Below are 19670 nucleotides of genomic sequence, written 5' to 3'. Positions count from 1 at the left end.
GAAGTTACTTAGCAGCAGCAGAGATCAATGGATAATACAAAATTATGCAGCATCAGCAGCGCTGACTCTTATCGAGACCAGGCTTTCTCTCTGCATACCTAGCTGTATACACAAGTCTTAGGTGATTTGCATCATCTTCTGGCCAGAAGGCCAATTAACATTTTACGGCCCTTTTCCGATAAGGGTAATAGTGTTGTTCTTCCCAAAGTCTGGTGCCACTCTCAGAAAGCACTAAATAAATTTACATTCTTGCATAGCAAGGACACACCAATTTATAACAAAGAAAGAGGAGTACAGTGATTTATAACAAAGAGAAAATTCATTAACTTAAAAAGTCTAGTGTTGCTAACATCAAAACTACTATATTCCTATGTCTGCATCCCATTTACATTGATTAATATCCTCCCAGGTGCCTAAAAGATAAAGGATATGGAGGCCTGGCGGTTAACATTAACTCAACAATCAAACTAATTTTTAGCTCTAAAAGGCTCTATATCTTTAAGATGTTTTAAGCTTCGTGCCTCTCGTGGTTGGGGGGCTGTAAACAATCACAAGTTGTAAAAGTCTCTAACTGTCAGGCAAGTTAGAGAGCCACCAGAGGGGTTTGAGCTGAAACGTTCCTTTCATATGCCGGAGACCAGTTGGAGCTCTAAGTGAACTTTTTCCAGAGAAAGGTGGTCGGGGAAAGCCCCCTGTAATGTCGGAAGAGTACGGTATAGCAGACAGTAAACAGATTTTGGTTTCGGGGTAGATGCTCAGGCAGAGGACCCCTTGAGACCTGTCTCGCCTTGCCGGTCAGGTCTCTCCGCATGACCTTGTCCTGGGTGGGATCTCCTGTGCTGGCTCCCGGCAGATTATTAGAAGATACTGAATATATTTCCATGTGCTGAATGGTCCTTGTTGGGTTATCTGTTTTATAGATAGTCATGTGTATGTTTTAACCCTGAACTCCTAGTTTATTCCTTCCCTGACCTTTCCCTTTTGGTAACCATAAGTTTCTTTTCTGTGTCTGTGGGTTTGTTTCTCTTTTGTAGAGAAGTTCATTTGTATCATTTTTTAAGATTCCATGTTTAAGTGATATCAAATGGTATCTGTCTTTCCCCATCTGACTTCCTTAGTGGGATCATCTCTAGATCCGTCTGTGGTGCTGCAGTGTTCTGTATAACAGATCACTCAACACCCTAGAAGCTTTGAACGGCCACGCTCTGCTGTCTCACCAGGAGTCTGGGGGTAGCCTGGCTGGGAGCCTGTGGTCCGGGTCCCTAGGCTCTGTGGGTGCTCTGGGTCTCTGCCCCCAGGCCTCCGTGCTCACCTGTCCCCGGAGGCTTCCGTGCTCACCTGTCCCCGGAGGCCTCCGTGCTCGCCTGTCCCCGGAGGCCTCTGTGCTCACCTGTCCCCAGGAGCCTCCGTGCTCGCTTGTCCGGCAGCTGCAGGTGCTCACCTGTCCCTGGGAGCCTCCTTGCTCACCTGTCCGGAAGCTGCAAGTGCTCGCCTGTCCCTGGGAGCCTCCGTGCTCACCTGTCTGGAAGCTGCAGGTGCTCACCTGTCCCTGGGAGCCTCCGTGCTCACCTGTCCGGAAGCTGCAAGTGCTCGCCTGTCCCTGAGAGCCTCCGTGCTCACCTGTCTGGAAGCTGCAGGTGCTCGCCTGTCCCTGGGAGCCTCTGTACTCACCTGTCCGGAAGCTGCAGGTGCTCACCTGTCCCTCGAGGCCTCAGTGCTCACCTGTCCAGAAGCTGCAGGTGCTCGCCTGTCCCTGGGAGCCTCTGTGCTCACCTGTCCGGAAGCTGCAGGTGCTCACCTGTCCCCCAAGGCCTCAGTGCTCACCTGTCCCCGGAGGCCTCAGTGCTCACCTGTCTGGAAGCTGCAGGTGCTCGCCTGTCCCTGGGAGCCTCCATGCTCGCCTGTCCGGAAGCTGCAGGTGCTCCCAGCGGGGCCACCGGAGACTGAGGCGGAGGGTGGTGGGGGAGAGAGTGGACCCTGCAGGGGGCCCCTGTCGTCTATGCTCTGACCCCAGAGAGACGTGTCGTTTCTGGTTTGTGTAGGTGATCCCATGACGGAAGAGACTGCATGGGTGTGAACCCCAGAAACGGGGACTACGGGGGTGACCCCGAGGGGTACTGTATAGGGGCGGCCACCGCAGTGGCTGAGAGACCACACGCCTTGGCTGTGCCTTCTGGCGCTCTGGCCCCTGTCTGTGTTGCCAGCGTAGTCCCCTGGGACAGAATTATTCGTGATTCTGATTGTTCTGTTCCACTGACTCATTGTTCACTTGTGATATCCTCATGGAATGAAAATTGAAACAGTTTTGGAGTTTTAAAGAGCATGTTGTTCATTCTCTTAATTTCATAGTCCTTTAGACTTGAGAGGCTGCAAGGAAGTGCCTTGATCAGCGTCAGGAGGCTGCAGAGGGAGCCGTGGGCGAGGCAGGGCTGCGGAGGGTTGGTTCAGCCATGCCTCCCAGCCTGCGGGCCCCAGCACACGGAGCGTCATTGTGTAAAAACGGCATCGCAAGCAACTTCTCATGATTCAGCTGTTAAATTAATTAAGTCTTCTGTGAAATTTATTTTCCCTGCTGTAAAAGAATTCAGATGTTATACTGAAAATTTACCCAGTGTCTCTTAATATATACATCTGACATTTGGTTTTACCAAAGGATTAAGTGCTTATAGAACAGAAGTTGGCTAAACGTCTAAAATTATGCTATTTAAATGCTGAGATTTGGATGGCTCAGCTCTCTTCACCTGGCCCAGTGCTTATGTTTAAAATAGCCTGACCCATGGTATGAGGTGCAACTTTTCCCTGCTTCCTTTGTGATTTCCCTTTCAGAATGCATTTTATTAGTCATGTTGGTATTCCTTTCTCACTGGAATATTTCTCGCTTTATGTGTAAGTCATTGCCCCATGCGCTTGCTGGCCAGAGCAGGAGCCTCGTGAGTCTGACATAATCTTGCAGTGGGGTTTCTCTCCAGGTTTGAAGTTTTTAAGCTGAGGTTAAAAGGTCATACCCTCCTTAAGAATGTAGGTAAAATTTTGTGTTTGTTTTCACCTTCTGTGTGCACTTGGAAGAAAGCCCACTGAATTTATCAGATTCTTGGGGAAACCTACGATCTCCAGCTATTAATGACCCTCGGTGTTTAATGCAATTTTGTCCTCTAGTTGTGATGGATCCTGTTGTTTTGCATGTGTAGTTTGTGTGCAGATATTTCTACATTTCTGAAAATGGAGTCTCAGCACTTTTCCCATAAAAACTCAAAACCAAAACACGTACTTGAGTATTTTGACCCATAGTTTTTGTACGTCTTTGATGATTATTTATATATTTAGAATTGCTAGAAATAACAATTTTTGCAATTTAATGTTTTTAGATGTTTTACTTCTCTAGGTTCAAAAAATTCTAGCGTCTCCTTAAATGACACCACATTTTTTAACTATGACATTACAGATGCAGCCACAGCGTCAGTTGAACAACTGCTCTTTGCAGACAATTTTAGTCACATAGCTGGTGTGAGGATTAGTGTTTGTCTAAATTGGGGCCCCATGGAAGAGAATTTCTGAGCTTCTAAAATAATACCCAGTTTTCCTAGGTAATGTTTATCATTCTCTTCCCTTTTGAAGAGACTTTATTATCTAACAGGAATGCTGTTAAGATCTCTCCTGGTAATTGTATGGCCAGAGTCCTTTTAAAAGTTAAATTATTGTGGGATGTGGTAGCTCTAAGGCTGTGTGCATATAGTCCAGAGAGATTTTATAAACAGAGCGTTCCTTTCTCCAGCTCCTACCTTAACTCCTCAATAATTCAGTTTCCTGGCTGGTTATTTCTTTGTTTCCATGTTTAAAGACGGCAGGTTTTACCCAGAGCCCCACTTTAAGGGTGTAGCAAAAACTAGTGTGGGTAGCAGTCTAGTTCACCTTTTCAAATCCTCATTACGTCGCAGGACTCAGTAGATAGAGGAACGCACCCTGCCGTCAGAGCGTGTCCCATCAGCAGTGGACCCGGCTCTGGGGAGATGCAGGGAATGAAACAAGGCGTCTCACACTCTGGGTTTTAATTTATTGACTGGCTTTGAAATTAGGAGCAGTTATGGTCTTTTTGGGTTAAATTAGGCTGATTTCTACCTTAACCACTAAGTTGTGTTTGTTTTATTCTTTAAAAATTTTTATTGGAGTATAGTTGATTTATAATGTTGAGTTAATTTCAGGTGTATAGCAAAGTGATCCAGTTACACACACACGTGAATCCGCTCTTTTTCAGATTCTTTTCCTGTGTAAGTTAGAGAGAGAATATAGAGTTCTCTGTGCTGTATAGTAGGTCACTGTTGGTTATCTGTCTTATAGCTGTGTGTTATGGTTATTGTATTGCTACCTCTGACAGCTTGAAGGTGACATATAGCACAAAAATTTTATCATACTTTTCGTGTAACACCGAGACCACACAGTGTTGGGGTCTAACAGTCCAGGTGTGGAAATCCTGGCTCTGCCAGTTTTAAGTTGAAACTTTTCATTGCTGAACTTTTCTGCACCTCAGTCTGTTTGCAGACGTACGCTTCCTGGTTACTGTGGCGCCCTCTGACTCCACCTGCTCTTACGGAGTCTGACTTGGGCGGGCGTCAGTGAGATCATCAGACACCTGGAAAGTTGCGGCTGGAGTAGGTGCTGTGATGGGCAGATCAGTGCGTGCAGAGACGACAGATGTGATGGGGTTTGGTGGAGGGAAGTCAGCGAAGGAACGTCGAAAAGGAACTCTCTTGCTTGAAGTTGTGTAATAGTTGTGTTGCCTGCCTTTCTCCTGGCTTTTGTTATTTTATTTTCCACTTTTAGATCCCTTATCTGTGTATTTCATCGGAACTCTGTTTTAGAAGTGGGTGGGAAGTGGATAACAAGGTAAATGAGAGTAAGCATTTTGAGGGCAGGGATAATATTTTAAATGAATAGGCTTTTAGAGTAGTTTTAAGTTCACAGGAGAGTTGGGCATAAGGTCCAGAGGGTTCCCACATACCCTATTCTCCCCCACAGTTTTCCTTATTGTTCAGTGAACATTTTGTATTAGTGTGGCATATTGACTTTACTTTATGAACCAATATGGATATGTTATGGTTAAGCACAATCAATAGTTTAAGTGTTGCAAAGCTCTTTGGGGTCTGACGAATTCCCTAAAATCCCGTGTCCTCCACCTGTTTACCCCTCTCTTCCTCCCTGCCCTCATTGGCCTTTTTTTGTCTCAACAGGTCTGCCTTTTCCAGAACGTTCCATAGTTGGAACCATGTAGCTCTTTCAAATTGGCTTTGTTTGTGTCCTTGTCTTCTCGTGGCTTGGTAGCTCACTTTTTCTTTCTTAAAAAAACATTGATTCACTTATTTGGCTGCACCAGCTCTTAGTCATGGCTTGCAGAGTCTTGACTTGTGGCACGGGGGGTCTATTAATAGTTCCCTGACCAGGGATCGAACCTGGGCCCCCTGCATTGGGAGGACAGAGTCTTAGCCACTGGACCACCAGGGAAGTCCCTCATTTTTTCTTCTTTTTCTTTTCTTAGCATCTAAAATAAAAAAAAGAATAAAGTTTAACCCTGTTCACTCACTTTCTTCTTATTGTAGAATAATACTCCGTTGGATGGGTGTTTATTCATTGCCCTACTGAAGGACATCCTGGTTGCTTTTGATTTTTGTCGAGTCTGAATGAAGCTGCTGTAAACCTTCATGTGCACGCTGTATGTGGACCTGAGTGTTCAGTTCATTTGAGCAAATACTTACGAGCATGGTTTATGGTTTGCTTGGTGAGCGAGTTTAGCTTGGTAAGAAACTGTTAACCTGTCTTCCAGAGTGCCTCTGCTTTTTGCCTTTCTGTCAACGACGACTGAGGATTTCTGTTGGTTGACCCTCTTTGCAGCACTTGGTGTTGCCTTCTGTTTTGGATTTGGCTCTTGGAAGAGGTGTGCAGGGATAGTTCACTGTCCTGCTTTGCCGTTTCCTGATGACACGCGACCTGGAGCATCCTTTCACGTGCTTAGCTTACTTGCCATCTGTACATCTCCTTCGGAGAGGTGTCTGTTCAGACCTTTTACTACTTTTCAGTTGGGTTGTTTGCTTAGTTCTTGTTGAGTTTTAAGAGTCTCTTGTCTATTTTGCATAAAAGGCCTTTTTCAAATGCATATTTTGCAAATGTTTTCTCTCATTCTGTGCCTTGTCCTTGCCTTCTCTTTCTTGTATCTTCTGCTGAGCAGAAGTTTTTGATTTTAATGAAGTCCAACTTATTGCTTTTCTCTTTCAGGGACTGTGTTATTTATAAAGTCATCATTTATTTATAAACTTACTTATTACAAAGTCATCCACCCAGCAGTCACCTAGATTTATTCTATGTTATCATCTAGAAGTTTTATAGTTTTACATTAGGCCTGTGATCCATTTTCAGTTAATTTTTGTGAGACATCTGTGCCTGGATTCACTTGTTGTGCCTGTGAGTGTCCAGTTGTCCCAGCACCATTTGTTGCAAAGACTATCCTTTCTCTGCTGGGTTGTCTCTGCTGCTTTGTCAAGATCTGTGTTGTTCTATTTCTGGGCTCCCTGTTCATTTCCATTGACCTGCTTGTCTGCTTCCTCACCACCACCTTGCCGTCTTGACGATGTCAGTCCTTCAGCCTTGTTCTTTTTCAGGATTATGTCGGCTGTTCTGGGCTGGAATGATTTTTCGTATCTGAAGAATAAGCCCTTGCAGACTTCCCTGGTGGTCCAGCGGTTAAGAATCCGCCTTCCAGTGCAGGCCATGTGGTTCTGTCCCCGTTTGGGGGACTAAGATTCCCCGTGCCATGGGGAAGCCAAGCCTGTGTGCCCCAACTGGAGAGCTGGCACCCTGCAAGACACACCAGCGTGGCCAAAGGAAAAATCAGCACTCGCTAAATGCTCTTTGTTAAGTACCAGTTTTTCAATATGGCAGCTGTGGTGATCTTTTAAAACTCAAGTCTGATCTGTTATTCTGCCCAAGTGCCGCCTCTGTTTTCCCATTGCAGTGAGGGTCACATTGAAAGTCCTGAGCTGGGCTGCTTTCCTGGCTTTGAGTGTCTTCCCTCTGAGGTCTGCCGGGCTGATGCTCCTCTGTCTATTTCAAGTCCTGTTCACATGCAACCTTCCCACCGAGGATCCTGTGGTCATTTTATCTGCAATCTCAGCTTGCCCCCCTTTCTGTCCTTTAAATTACTCTCTCAGCCTTTCTTAGCCTGCTCTTTTCTTCATAACTGTCATCACCTTCAAAACCCTATGTACTTACTTATTTGTTATGTTTATTTTATCATTTATTCTCTCTCTTTGCTTAGAATTTAATTCCAAATAGCAGTTCAGTTCAGTTCAGTCGCTCAGTCGTGTCTGACTTTGCGAGCCCATGAATAGCAGCACGCCAGGCCTCCCTGTCCATCACCAAATCCTGGAGTTCACTCAGACTCACGTCTGTCGAGTCCGTGATGCCATCCAGCCATCTCATCCTGGGTCGTCCCCTTCTCCTCCTGCCCCCAATCCCTCCCAGCATCAGAGTCTTTTCCAATGAGTCAACTCTTCGCATGACGTGGCCAAAGTATTGGAGTTTCAGCTTTAGCATCATTCCTTCCAAAGAAATCCCAGGGCTGATCTCCTTCAGAATGGACTGGTTGGATCTCCTTGCAGTCCAAGGGACTCTCAAGAGTCTTCTCCAACACCACAGTTCAAAAGCATCAATTCTTTGGCGCTCAGCCTTCTTCACAGTCCAACTCTCACATCCAAACATGACCACAGGAGAAACCATAGCCTTGACTAGACGGACCTTAGTCGGCAAAGTAATGTCTCTGCTTTTGAATATGCTATCTAGGTTGGTCATAACTTTCCTTCCAAGGAGCAAGCGTCTTTTAATTTCATGGCTGCAGTCACCATATGCAGTGATTTTGGAGCCCCCCCAAATAAAGTCTGACACTGTTTCCATTGTTTCCCATCTATTTCCCATGAAGTGATGGGACCAGATGCCATGATCTTCATTTTCTGAATGTTGAGCTTTAAGCCAAATAGCAGAGTTCTTTGTTTCGTTGCCTAATGTGTCTTCAGCAGATAAAACATTGTAGGTTTTCAATACGTTTCATTAAAAAAAAAAAAAATGAGTGAGTGAATGATAAACGGTGCCGTGCAGAGCGTTGGTTATGTGGAAGGAGGCGGAGTGCCAGTCGGTTCAGTCCCACCTGATCCTTAAACTCAGGACCTTGTAAGACCAAGTCAAAATCTAAGCCAAACCAAGATTAATGTTTGACAGAATGTATTGATTTCTGACATAGTGCAGCTGCATGTGGTGGTAGTGGGTCTTCCTGACTGTGTAACTTATGAGTAGCTTAGTAGCAGCAGCTGAGTCGAAATAGAAGCAGAACCACTGATTGGTTAGACTTTCTAAACGCAAGTCGCCTACTGTGTGTCTCAGCTAAGAGAACTGGGATTTCCCTGAGTGTAAGGACGATGAGAAATGCGGCAATGACGGAGAAAGGCCTGTGCGTCTGAAATGAGAGACTTCAGACTTTAGAAAGTTCATGGTGCTGTCTTCCAGAGCAACACCATAGCCAGGACTTCAGAGCAGATCGGTTTACCCACCTGTGGATCCTATTACCTGGGCTGGTAGGTACTTGGCATGTAGTAGGCGTCAAGTGAGTGTCAAAAGAATGAATATTATAAGAGGCAATTCATTGTCAGTGACATTGAGGATCTGGGCATCATGGTATTTGCCTTTGTTGTGATTTATTTATCTATAAAAAGAGATATTTTTCTACCTTGAAGAAGTAAGTTGCCTTTGACTTAAACGTCTCAGGTGAGTATGTTTTCAGCAAGTGTGGAATGGTGGTCCAGTTAGTGAATCTTCGAATGCAAGGCTTCACTTCTGCAGTGCTCGTGATTGGCAGGTTCTGGTGCTGGGAAGTTGTGGTGTGTGTGCCCAGCTGAGCAGGACAAGCAGCTAGGCTCAGATTTTCTCTGCCCACAAGCAGCTCATGAAAAACAGCAGATCCCAAACCAAATTTAGTAAGTTCTGAGAGGAACTGTTTCAGGTGTTTTCATTCTGTTTTGTTGAAGTGTAGCTGATTTACAGTGCTGTTTTAATTTCTGCTGTGCAGCAAAGTGGCTCAGTTTTACAGAAACACGTTCTTTTTCCTATTTTTTTTCATGTTGGTTCCTCAGTTCAGTTCAGTTGCTCAGTCATGTCTGATTCTCTGCAGCCACATCGACTGCAGCACGCCAGGCCATCCTGTCCATCACCAGCTCCCGGACCTTACTCAAACTCATGTCTATCAAGTCGGTGATGCCATCCAACCATCTCATCCTCTGTCGTCCCCTTCTCCTCCTGCCCCCAGTCCCTCCCAGCATCAGGGTCTTTTCAAATGAGTCAGCTTTTCGCATCAGGTGGCCAAAGTAGTGGAGCTTCAGCTTCAACATCAGTCCTTCCAATGAACACCCAGGACTGATCTCCTTGAGGATTGACTAGTTGGGTCTTCTTGCAGTCCAAGGGACTCTCAAGAGTCCTCTCCAACACCACAGTTCAAAGGCATCAATTCTTTGGTGCTCAGCTTTCTTCATGGTCCAACTCTCACATCCATACATGACCACAGGAAAAACCATAGCTTTGACTAGACCTTTGTTGGCAAAGAAATGTCTCTGCTTTTTAATATGCTGTCTAGGTTGGTAATAGCTTTTCTTCCGAGGAGCAAGTGTCTTTTAATTTCATGGTTGCAGTCACCATCTGCAGTGATTTTGGAGCCCAAAAAAATAAAGTCTGAGACTGTTTCCCCTGTTTCCCCATCTATTTGCCGTGAAGTGGTGGGACTGGATGCCATATTCTTAGGTTTTTGAATGTTGAGTTTTAAGCCAGCTTTTTCACTCTCCTCTTTCACTTTTATCAAGAGGCTCTTTAGTTCCTCTTCACTTTCTGTTTTAAGGGTGGTGTCATCTGTGTTTCTGAGGTCATTGATATTTCTCCCAGCAATCTTGATTCCAGCGTGTGCTTCATCCAGCCCGGGATTTTGCATGATATACTCGTCATAGAAGTTAAATAAGCAGAGTGACAATATACAACCTTGGCCTACTCCTTTCCCGGTTTGGAACTAGTCTGTTCCATGTCTGGTTCTAACTGTTGCTTCATAACCTGCATACACATTTCTCAGGAGGCAGGTCAGGTAGTCTGGTATTCCCATCTCTTGAAGAATTTTCCACAGTTTGTTGTGATCTACACAGTCAAAGGCTTTGGCGTAATCAATAAAGCAGAAGTAGATGTTTTTCTGGAACTGTCTTTTTTGATCATCCATTGGGTGTTGTCAGTTTGATCTCTGGTTCCTTTGCCTTTTCTAAATCCAGCTTGAACATCTGGAAGTTCACAGTTCACATACTGTTGAAACCTGGCTTGGAGAATTTTGAGAATTATCTTGCTAGCATGTGTGATGAGCGCAATTGTGCAGTCATTTGAACATTTCTTTGGCATTGCCCTTCTTTGGGATTGGAATGAAAACTGACCTTTTCCAGTCTTGTGGCCACTGCTAAGTTTTCCAAATGTGCTGGCATATTGAGTGGAGCGCTTTCACAGTATCATCTTTTAGGATTTGAAATAGCTCAACTGGAGTTCCATCACCTCCACTAGCTTTGTTCGTAGTGATGCTTCCTAAGGCCCACTTGACTTCACATTCCAGGATGTCTGGCTCTAGGTGAGTGATCACACTATTGTGGTTATCTAAGTATTGAAGATCTTTTTTGTATAATTTTCCTGTGTATTCTTGCTACCTCTTCTTAACATCGTCTGCTTCTGTTAGGTCCATACCATTTCTGTCCTTTACTGAGCCCATCTTTGCATGAAATGTTCCCTTGGTATCTCTGCTTTTCTTGAAGAGATCTCTAGTCTTTCCCATTCTGTTGTTTTCCTCTGTTTCTTTGTGTTGATAACTGAGGAAGGCTTTCTTATCTCTCCTTGCTGTTCTTTGGGACTCTGCACTCAGATGGTTGGTTTTTCCCAGGATAAAACATTTGGCTCCCTGTACTCTACAGCAGGACCCTGTTACCCATCCTGTATGTACCAGTTTGCATGGACTAATCCCAGACTCTGAGTCCTTCCCTGCACCACCCCCCTCCGCCTTGACAACCACAAATCTGTTCTCTTTATCTGGCAGGTGTTTTTAAGTGATCAGTTTAAGTGTTTTTCTTTGAATGGACAGATGCCTTTTTTCCTGCTGAAGAAAGTCGACGTTGCTGTTGGTTGCCAGGGATCAGGAATTAAAGTCTCACTCAGACCCCGAGGGTCTTCTTCCAGACACTGGTAGTTTCTCTAACTGGGGTCTGTCTAGTGGTGCCTCCAAACACTGTCAGGTCTCAGAATGCGTCTTTCTCCACCCCTGCGGTTCTGCTCTCGAGGCTGGCTGACTTCTGCTCCCCTTACACCTCTGCCTCGACTCAGTCCTCAGTTTGCGTGTCACCCTTCTGTACATCCCTTGATGCCACAGCCTTTCCCTTGATGCCCTGGCATAGGTCTCTGGCCTGTATTCTTTCTGCCAGATGGTTGGTTGGGATTCACAAGCTTTTCTTGGAAGTCGTAAGTCTTGCCTAATTTCTTCCTGCAGGGACGTCTTTCTGTAATTCTAGGATGGTGGTTGAAGAGAACACTTGCATTTCAGTGACGCGATGCATTAAGTGATGGCATTTCGGTGTCCATATCTGTTCATATCTGTGAAGTGGAGACTATATTTTAAACCCAAAGTGGAGGAGGTGTGAGGTGGCAAAGGCGGTGGAGACCTTTGGAAAGTCTCATGTCGGTGAAAGTGGGCGCTTCCCCCCCGACCTGAGGAGCTTTGGGTAAGGCCGTGGGGTGTCCGGGTCATGGGGTCTCCGTGGTGTGGACCCCAGCTGCCTGCACATGATGAGCCAGGCTCTGCCCCTCCCGCGTCCGGGGCCGGCGGTCACGTGCATTTTTGCTGGATCTGAATTTGTCGTCTTCTGCTTCTTCCCTTGCCCCACTTCTCCCCTAACATCCTTCCTTCCTCCTTTCTGTCCCAATTTTCTTCCCTTTTTTTTTTAACCAAATATTTGGATATCTCCTCTCTGCTGGAGAGTGTGCTTGCTGGGAGTACGAAGCTGGATGAAACAGGGTCCTTGGCCTCAAACGGCTGGGAGCCGTGGGGCGGCTGGCTGGGGAGCAGAGACCTGAGCCTGTGGCCCGGGACCCCAGACCAGCGGTGCCGGAGAGCAAGGCAGGCCCCGCCTGTGGTGGCACCGAAGGCAGGGGACAGTGACCCGAGGGGGTGTCTGGCCAGAAGACACGCTATTGCTGTTACAGTGGTCTGATTGGAAATAGTCTTGAAAAGGTGCTGTTTGCTTTGCTCCTGCTGACTTGCATTTTTCAGTGTAGCCACTGGGGGGCGCAGGTCAGTTGGGCTGTTATTTTCAGAGAGGCTCCTGGAACCTGCCTGCAGTGTGGGAGACCTGGGTTCGATCCCTGGGTTGGGAAGATCCCCTGGAGAAGGGAAAGGCTGCCCATCACAATATTCTGGCCTGGAGAATTCCACGGACTGTATAGTCCACGGGGTCGCAAAGAGTCTCAGACATGACTGAGTGACTTTCACTTTGAGTCTCCTGTCCAGGCAGGAGTGGTCAGACCAGGACTGTGTCCTTGTGTCTTTGCAGGGCACCTGGGACCGCATGTGTGTGTGTGTGTGTGTAAGTATGTGTGTGCATTTGTGCTCGTGCTGGAAAAAGTTTTGCCTTTAAGGAGCAGGTGGTTAGACGGGTGGGCGACTTCCTGTTATTGAACTGTAGTCACTGTCAGTTCAGGTGGATTATTATTAATTTGTGTATTTATAGTGCTCAGTTACATTAGAGGGGAGCTTCCATGATAATAACGAAAATATCCTCAAACCTTAGGTTTGTACTTACTCTGAGTACATTCTGGAACGGTGAACAGTGTAGGTGATAGAGAATAAGAGTTCCTCGTGAGATTAGACCATGTGTCTTGAGGGAAATGGTAGTTTACAACGTGACCCCTTTAAGGCCTTCTCTCTCTCTTTCTCAATTTATTGATCGTAGAGAAAATCTGGGACATGTTGACTTGATCCAGGCAGAGAGAAGAGGCACTTTGACATAATTAGGTAAATGATCAGAGAGCTGAGGCCTGAATTAATGTTTTTGTGAATATGACTGGAATATTTAAGGACAAAATTAGAACACATGGCCACAGGTGCCAAATTCCTAAGGATAAACAAGATGGAACTACTTTCTGTAAAGGTGTTACTCTCACAGATTTATTTTACCCATGATACAGGACATAGTAGGCATTAAAATAAGTCCCTGTTGAACAAATACAATAATCAAGAAAAAATCAACCTTGTATCCCTTACTGTCTTGTTAAGCAAACATTTTTGAATGAGTGACATTGAAAGAAGGGAGTCTGAGGAGTTAAGGCAGGGTTTCCTGTCTTCAAAGAGGTATGACTGGGAGAGAGACAGGCGCAGAGGATGTTGGGGGAGGTGGTATGAGCTGTGAGCAGAGGAGACTGCAAGCAGGGCTTTCAAAGGCGGCTCTGGTCCCGGAGCCTGGAGGAGCTGCCTTTAAAGCCCGTTTTCTGCTGGGCGGTCTTTGCCAGGGCAGGGCAGGCCCTCAGACCACACAAGACGGCCCCTAAAGCTGCTGCTCCCTTTCGAGCTCTGTGAGCCTGTTTGAGAGTTTCCACGCCATGGCCTCAGGTTGACATTTGTGTCCTGAGGAGGCAGAAGATTGGGAAACTAATAGAAATTGCTTTTGGGGGTTTCAGATGCTCGGCTGTGAGGTCCATTAAGTAATTGTCAGTGAGTACTGAAAGCAAAAGCTGTAGTCAGTTCATATGTAAGTCAAGTTCCTGTATACAATTATTTGCTAAAAGTGAGTATGATGTAAGACTTTGTTTCTTGAAGTGTCAGTGAGAACCCAGTTAATCCTTTTCCAAGTTGTTGGAAGGAATTTTAAGTGCTGTTATGAGAGTTCAAGCTTGCTTTTTTCATGGACTTTTTTTTTAACCTAAGATGCCAGGATCCCTGCCCATGCTTGTATGAATCTTTGAAGGTGAAGTGTAGGTATCTTGTATTTTTCAGTAGTTGCACAAGTAGCTTTTCCAGCTTTATGGAGATGTAATTGACTGGTACTGTGGTGTGGTGTGGTGTGAATTGAAGGTGCGCTGCATGCTGATGGATCCTCTTGTGTGTTGCATGGTTGAAGGCATTTGGTACCAGGGTGGCTCTGACTGCAGCAAGTAGTATATTTGCCCCCAACCCTTGTCTGTAGGACAGCAGTGAGATTTCATTTCCTGGACCCAATGCATCCTTCCAGGGCATCTTGTGATCAGCCCCTGGCAGCTGCATTCAGTCTACAGGTGCAGTTGGGATCCCCTGTTAGTAATTAGCCAGAGAGAAGCCATTAAAAGAGTGTATTGCCATTAAGGCCCACGTTGACTTCTGATCTCATCCTGCCTCCAAGAAACCTTGGGATTTATGGAAATCTCTTTAATCTCTTAAATTTAAGTTTAATCTCTTAAACTCTTCTTTAATAATTTTTTTTTGTTCTTTTCTGTTGTATCATTTTGTCATTTTATGTCATTTTAGTAGGTTTCTAATATTACAGTAGAGAATGATCTTAACATTTGGACCGTGCAGATGAAGGGATATATGGGAATTCTGTAGATGAAGGGATATATGGGAATTCTGCAGATGAAGGGATATATGGGAATTCTGCAGATGAAGGGATATATGGGAATTCTTCATGTAACTTTTATGACTTCTTTTTGGTAAGTCTGAAATTTCAAAATTGAAAGCTAAAATAAATAAAAGCTGCTTTTTAACATCAATAAGTAGATTTGTAATACACAATGTACTTTTTCATGCATTAAGCTGGATTTTACTTGAATTTAGGGAATGATTCTGTCGCTTTTCCTGTGTAAGCAAAATAAGACACTTACCTCATGAAAGTCCTTTTTCTGCAGTCTTGTTTGAAAGTGTCGTCTTTCTATAGTCAAAATCCCATTTAAAGCATGAACTAGTCTATATGTTTGTTTCTGTAAAAAACATGTTTATAGAGAACTAAGTATACCCTGTTTTTTTTCTTTTTGTAATAGCTTTTTTGAGATAAACAGTATGCGTACCATACAATTCACCTGTTTAAAATGTACAATTCAGTGGTTTTTACAATATTCATCGAATTGAGCAACCAATACTATTATCACATATAGAATATCTTTATCACCCCCAAAAGAAACCCTGAACTCCAGAAGGGTTGATCCTTCAATGAAACGCTGTTGCTATGATGGAAAGACCAGGGATGCAGGAAGGATGTGATTGACAGATGACATCTGAATGAGGCACACTGTATGCAGGAGAACCATCCTTCGATTTCACTAGTATTATTGGAATCATTACCTCTCTTTGATTCTTTTTTCCTTAAAAAGGTAGTTACAGGAACTTCCCTCGTGGTCCAGTGCTGAGGACTCTGAGCTTCCAAACAGGGGCATGGGCTCTGTCCCTGGTCATCAGGGAACTAAGATCCCACAGCATCTCCAGAAAAGGTAGTTATACTGTGTGCTCTGTTGGTATTTATTTGCCTAGTGGGTGGATTTCAGACTAATTTATATCCAAATTCTGTGTCTGCAGGATATGTTTAAATTTTCATTTAAAGGTTCTGAATTGATATGCTCTAGTCTGTTGGAGTCGGGTTTGTTTTGAATCCATCTGTCACGGCTCAGAGGACCATCTTTACGTATCTTTGTGCGGTGGTCTTCGGTGAACTCCCACCTTCTTGTGGATCGGAACCCATGGGGTGGCAGGGGCCCGCGTGACCCGTCCATCAGCTCAGCTTCTGCCTTCCTTCTTCTCACCTTTTCTTCCTCCACTTTCTCCAGTGACTCAGTCACTGAAGTTGTGGTAGCTTTTTGGTTGAGCCATTTGATTAAATAGCCATAAATTGCTTTATTTCTTAATAAAGGTCTTAAACCTTATTTAAATACCAGGCTTCCCTGGTGGCACAGCTGGTTAAGAGTCCGCCTGCAGTGTGAGAGACCTGGGTTCGATCCCTGGGTTGGAAAGGTCCCCTGGAGGAGGGAACAGCTACCCACTCCAGTATTCTGGCCTGGAGAATCCCATGGACTGTGTAGTCCATGGAGAGTGTAGTAATTTAAGTCATTGTAATTCTGTTTAAGAAAGCAGGTGGAAATGTTGTTCAAAGCTATAGTGCATATGTTTCTGATATATAGGGCCTATTGTCTGCCTATAAAAAGAGGGTCACTTCTTCCTTTGAGGGTCTCCTCCTGCGCAGAATAAAAGGGGTTGGCTAATCACTTATCCTGCGGTGGCTGATGAAGTGGTTTTGTAGACTTTCGTCACTGTACTCATCAGACCATTAGCAGCGCCCACGGAGGCCCGGGAAGTTCTCCTTTGTCTCTTTGCTAACTTATCACGGCAGAGATGGTCTTTCAGCATCTGGAAATGAAGGAATCTCCCATCATTTTTGGGCTTTGAAAACTGTGTAGCGTGTAAATTGCTGTGCAAAGTCATCACTTTCAGTTTGGAAAGCAACACAAGTTTGTTGCAATCAACAGATCAAGACACAGTTGTTTTGCTCTCTACCATGCTTTCCCTGCGATAACTGGTGCAAATGGTTTATTTACACTCTCCCTTCAGTTTCTCATAAAATGTATGAAACCATGCATTCACACTTTTTAATTTCTGCACACACACATACATACTTATATCATAAGTTTTTTTGAGAAACAAGATCACACTCTCTGCAGAGTGTTCTTTTTTTAACTTACCACTTGAAGGAGGAAGGAAAAACCAACATATTATTTTTGTTAAAAGGCAAAAAATCTTTTTGCTTTTTTCAAGTTTTGTCGAATTTTCCCTTAGCAATTAGCATCTGGCTTACCAGAAAGATTTGCTAACTGTAAACCAAAGAATATATACCAGAACCAAAAAAGCTAAAGTATAAGAGAAATTTAGACCAGTGTATCCACTTTCTTGACTAACTGTGGTCAGAACGGGGCATTTTTCCTCTCTGCTGCACTTTTCTCATGATTCCCCTGACTCAAAGCGTGGCTCATCAGAACCTAGACGTTGGGGAATATAAAGCTGCCCTCCGTATCTCCTTCCCCTCCTGGTCCATCGGCCACCCAGTCCCAGAAGAGTCTAAGGAGCCCACTTAGTATTTTGAAAACTTGAAATAAAGAGTAAGAACCAAGCATTTACTTGTATGAACTATGCCTATACCTCAGGGAAAACATATTTAAGGAATGGAAGATTCTTTTTATAGAGATAATTTTGCTTCAGTAGACTTGAGTTCCAAGGTGTGATGCAGTCTAGGCTGCTGACTTAAACAGACGATCAGGCTTTATGTGCTTAAATCTCACCAGTGGACTTTATCCAGCTTCCAGTTTCCTGGAAACATTAGGGGTATTCTAAATGACACTGTGGGAATGCAGTCCTCAGAGGTCACCTTTGGGAGACCCTGGGACAAAGGATCCTGTTACTTCAGCAGATAAATTGCGAGGAAGTGAAGGTGGGGAGAGACCCTGGTGGCTGAGGGAGGTACCCGCACTGCAGGGTGTTGGTTCACGGGGGAGGAGCCGAAAAGACGCTTGCAGGTGGTCTGTGGAATCCGAACACTGTATTTCATGATATTAAGGAAATCCTTACTGTTAGAGACACGTGCCGAATGGTTTCTGGATGAAGTAACGTGCTTTCTGAGAGTTATTGACACAATTTCTGGGAGAAAGACTAGGTGGGATTTGATGGACCAGGGGTATCTCTGTGTTGATAGTTTTTTAAAAAAATTTGTTTTTAATTGGAGGATCATTGCTTTACAATGTTGTGTTGGTTTCCGCTGTACAACAGTGTGAATCAGCCGTAAGTATACATGTATCCCCTCGTTTTTAAACCTCCCCGCCCCCCTCCTGTTTGTCGTTAATTCATCTGACTGTGTCAGGTCTTACTTGTGGCACGTGGGATCTTCCTTGGGTCATGCAGGGTGGCGCGTGGATTCTCTAGTTGTGGCTCCGTAGCTGTGGCTCAGGGGCTCAGTTGCTCCGCAGCTTGTGGGATCTTAGTCCCGAACCAGAGATCGAACCTGCATCCCCTGCATTGCAAGGTGGATTCTTAACCACTGACTTCTTAACCAGGGAAGTCCCTGTTGATAATTGGTGAAGCTGATGATATGTATATGCATCCATATGTAGCAGCTCATTTTACTCTTCCCAGTATTTTTTTTTAGGTTTTTCTGTAGTAAAAAGCTCTTTAAAAAAAGTTTTTTTGTAGGTAGCTAAATGCATAGCCATCTTGCAGGTGAGATCTCCTTTAAATTAGGTAATAAAGCTCCTTTAAATGATGTTTCACAGACTGCAAACACAACTCTTAAACATTTTTTAATTTAATTAAAATTTTTTTTTAGTTTTTATTTTGGATTCTAGTTGATTTACAATGTTTTGTTTGTTTCAAGTGTATAGCGGAGTGATGCAGTTATACAGGTATCCATTCTTTTTCAAGTTGTTTTTCAGTTTAGGTGAGCAGAGTTCCCTGTGCTGTTCATTCAGTAGGCCCTTATTGGTTGTTTTATGTAGAGTAGTGTGTATATGTTAATCCCAGACTCCCAATTTATCCCCCCTCAGTAGTGGAAGTGTTAGTCATTCAGTGAGCCATTCCTGTCTCAGCTGCTGTGTGTAGGTGGTCGCCTGGGATGAGTCCCGACCTCATGGGAGAGGCGTGCTGGTCCTAGTCGGCTGCCTTGCTGTCTCTGGTCTGTCCAGCAGAAGGCACCGTGGGCGCCTTGAGGACTGCGCCCGTCTGCGGGTGACACAGTGTTCTGTCGGCCTGGCCGTGATGGACAGACGAAGGCGCTGGAGAGGATGCCGTGTGTGGCTTTTTCTTGGGAGTGTGTATACTATACACAGTGTGTACACACTAGACACAGTGCGTACACACTATACATGGTGTGTACATACACAGTGTGTACACTGTGTACACACTATGCACGGTGTACACACTACACTGTGTACACACTATGCACGGTGTACACACTGTACATGGTGTGTACACACACAGTATGTACAGTGTACACTATATGCAGAGTGTACGCACTATACACATTGTGTACACTATATGCGGTGTGTACAGACACAGTGTGTACAGTGTACACACCATGCATAGTGTGTACACTATGCACTATGTACACTACACGGTGTGTACACACTGTACATGGTGTGTACACACTGTACATGGTGTGTACACACTGTACATGGTATGTACACTGTGTGGTGTGTACACTGTACGCACTGTGTATGTACACACCACGTATAGTGTACACACTATACATGCTGTGTACACTATACACGCTGTGTACACTATACACTGTGTGCCCTCTGTTTGCAGCAGCTCCCCAGATGGTCTGATTCTGTCAAAGAGAACCTGCGATTTTCTGTTTGACTAAATATTGTCTATATTCTCCATTTGTTAAAATCCAAGCACAGTTGGATGTAGCCTTTTGGAAGCTAAACGAACTTCTGTGACCTGGGAAGGAAGCTGTGATGAGTTCTGGCAGTGTGTGTGGTCATTACAGTGACCAGGGGGTCCGTGAATTGGCGAGGAGCCAGTGGACACGGGTCGGGTGTGGTACAGTCTTGGCCTCCGTTGGTGCTTGTTC

General features: G+C 44.8%; 1 protein-coding gene and 1 non-coding gene across 2 annotated transcripts in view; one reads left to right on the top strand and one right to left on the bottom strand.

Moving 5' to 3' along the window:
* The window catches only part of DST (dystonin), a 522678-nt gene that overhangs the window by 177683 nt on the left and 325325 nt on the right, over positions 1-19670 (top strand). The window lies entirely within an intron of this gene.
* Positions 5424-5496, bottom strand: TRNAG-CCC (transfer RNA glycine (anticodon CCC)). The gene has a single exon. It is a non-coding gene; the product is annotated as a tRNA-Gly (tRNA).

Source organism: Budorcas taxicolor, chromosome 11 (genome assembly GCF_023091745.1).
Source record: "Budorcas taxicolor isolate Tak-1 chromosome 11, Takin1.1, whole genome shotgun sequence".
Taxonomy (NCBI): Eukaryota; Metazoa; Chordata; class Mammalia; order Artiodactyla; family Bovidae; genus Budorcas; species Budorcas taxicolor.
Note: the sequence above shows the minus strand (reverse complement) of the source record. Positions and strands in the feature narration are given on the sequence as shown.